The 2,797-nt window shown below is 46.5% G+C and overlaps 1 non-coding gene across 1 annotated transcript; it reads right to left on the bottom strand.

The window, feature by feature from the left end:
• Positions 1–427: 427 nt before the first annotated feature.
• Positions 428–534, bottom strand: LOC120362371 (U6 spliceosomal RNA). The gene has a single exon (XR_005578289.1). It is a non-coding gene; the product is annotated as a U6 spliceosomal RNA (small nuclear RNA).
• Between the last annotated feature and the right edge of the window lie 2,263 nt (positions 535–2,797).

The following is a 2,797-nucleotide window of genomic DNA, read 5'->3' as shown; positions in this document are numbered from 1 at the left end:
TCTGAGGCCTCTGTTCTGTTCCATTGGTCTATATCTCTGTTTTGGTACCAGTACCATACTGTTTTGATTACTGTAGCCTTGTAGTATAGTTTGAAGTCCAGTAGTGTGATGCCTCCTGCTTTGTTCTTTTTGCTTAGAATTGACTTGGCTATGTGGGCTCTCTTTTGGTTCCATATGAAGTTTAAGGTGTTTTTTTCCAGTTCTGTGAAGAAGGTCATTGGTAGCTTGATGGGAATAGCGTTGAATCTGTAAATTACTTTGGGCAGTATGGCCATTTTCACGATGTTGATTCTTCCTAACCATGAACATGGAATGTTTCTCCATCTGTTTGTATCCTCTCTTATTTCATTGAGCAATGGCTTGTAGTTCTCCTTGAAGAAGTCCTTTACGTTCCTTGTTAGTTGTATTCCTAGGTATTTTATTCTAAAATAATATGGAACGCTTCACGAATTTGCATGTCATCCTTGCGCAGGGGCCATGCTAATCTTCTCTGTATCGTTTCAATTTTAGTATATGTGCTGCTGAAGCGAGCACCCAGCTAACTTTTCTATTGTTAGTAGAGATGGGGTTTCACCATGTTGGCCAGGCTGGTCTTGAACTCCCACCCTCAGGGATCTGCCCACCTTGGCCTCCCAAAGTGCTGAGATTACAGGCATGACCCAGTGTGCTTGGCCAGGGTGCAGAGCTTCTGTGCCCTCCCCAGACGTGCCACCCTCCTTGCACCTGTACATGCTCAGCAACCCAAAAGCCCTCTAAACTCCATAGTTCAGAGGTATTTATGAGGCTTCAGCACGAAGGCATGATTAATTATTAACTCCATCTCCAGCTCTTTTTTCTTTTCCTCCCAGAGATTGGAGGGCCTGAGGCTGAAAGCTCTGAGCTGCTTTTTTTGTTGTTGTTTTGTTTTTGTTTTTTGAGATAGAATCTCACTCTGTCACCCAGGCTGGAGTGCACTGGTGCAATCTTGGCTCACTGCAACCTCAGCCTCCCGGGTTCAAGCGATCATTCCCCCTCAACTTCCCAAGTAGCTGGGACTACAGGCGCAAATCACCACTCCTGGCTAGTTTTTGTATTTTCAGTAGAAATGAGGTTTCACCATGTTGGCCAGGATGATCTCAATCTCTTGACCTCCTGATCTGCCCGCCTCAGCCTCCCAAAGTGCTAGGATTACAGATGTGAACCCCCACGCCCAGCCTGAAAGCTCCAAGCTTTTTTTTTTTTTTTTTTAAATTTTTTAAATAAAGACAGGGTTTCACCATGTTGGCCAGGCTGGTCTTGAACTTCTGACCTCAAGTGAGCTGCCCTCCTCAACCTCCCAAAGTGCTGAGATTACAGGTGTGAGCTACCAAGCCCGGCCAAGCTCCAAGCTTCTAATCATGGCTTGGTCTTTCTGGTGAGCAACCCCTGTCCAGGGGCTCACGAAGAGCCACCTCATTAGAACAAAAAAATGCTCCTGTCACCCAAGAAATTCCAGAGTATTTAGGAGCTCAGTGTCAGGAACCACAGTCAAAAACAACATATTAGAACAAAAGATGCAGCTAGTACCTTTTTTTTTTTTTTTTTTTTTAAGAGATGGGGTCTCACTATGTTGCCCAGGCTGGAGTGCAGTGGCTATTCACAGGTGCGATCCCACTACTGATCAGCACAGGAGTTTTGACCTGCTCCATTCCTGACCTGGGCCCGTTCACCCCTCCTTATGCAACCTGGTGGTCCCTCGCTCCCGGGAGGTCACCATATTGATGCTGAACTTAGTGCGGACACCTGATTGGCAGAGCGCACTGCAGCCCAGAACTCCTGGACTCAAGTGATCCTCCAGCCTCAGCCTCCTGAGTAGCTGGGACTACAGGCATGTGCCACCATGCTGGCACAGCTAGTACCTCTATTGCTCAGCAAGTTACAAGGGTTGTAGGAGCTCTGCGCCAGGGACTGAGGGCAGAGAACAAATACATATTTCTTATTACATCACAACATCACCCTTCAATTCCACGTAAGCTCTCTTTTCTTCTTCTCCTCCCTCTCACGGTGTTACCATAGGGAATTCCCTCCAGCTTTTCTGTCATTCTCTCTTGCTTTCCCTCCCCAGACAGCAGTCCTGCTCACGGTGCCTATACACTTTGACTCTTGCTTACCTGAGCAGCTGGTTGGTGGGCTATGTAGGGCTACTAATAGCTACCCACAGGCCCTAATTGGTGGGGACCCTGAGATAATAATCCTCACACTATTCCCCTTCCCCAAGTAATTATGGATGGCAAATGAGACCCTATCTTTGGGGCTCTTGTTTGAGTCACAAAACCCTCTGGAATGACCCTCTGTGGAGTAATGGATATACACTCTAGACTTTGCCTAAAATTTCAGGGCAGTCGCTCTTGAACTCCAGAACTCCTTTCTGTCTAGTGGATTAATCCACTATACATCCCATAGGCTCTGGGTCATAAAAATCTGATATACAAGAGATAGACACCTTATAAATCATAAATGCTGACTGGCAGAGCCTGCTCCCAATACTGTTTCCTGGGAGCCAGATGAATGCAAACCAAAAGTCTCTTGGTCCCTTTTCTGTCACTGGAGTGTGACTCACAGCAACTCTATGCTTTCTGCCTCTTATCCCCCAATTCAGTCTCATCACCCTGTTTGGGGATTTACACAGTGATTGTGAATCAGAGATTCACTTCGGAGGGAAACCTGGCCTAGTGATGATCCTTAGACATCTTGTTATGTATTAAAATACATGGGCCCTGAATGGTGGCTCACACTTAGTTTCCAGCACCTAGGGAGCCAGCACATGAGGATCGCTTGA

Source organism: Saimiri boliviensis, chromosome 15 (genome assembly GCF_048565385.1).
Source record: "Saimiri boliviensis isolate mSaiBol1 chromosome 15, mSaiBol1.pri, whole genome shotgun sequence".
Lineage (NCBI taxonomy): Eukaryota > Metazoa > Chordata > Mammalia > Primates > Cebidae > Saimiri > Saimiri boliviensis.
The sequence above is the reverse complement of the archived record's forward strand: the minus strand, read 5'-3'. Positions and strand labels throughout refer to the sequence as shown.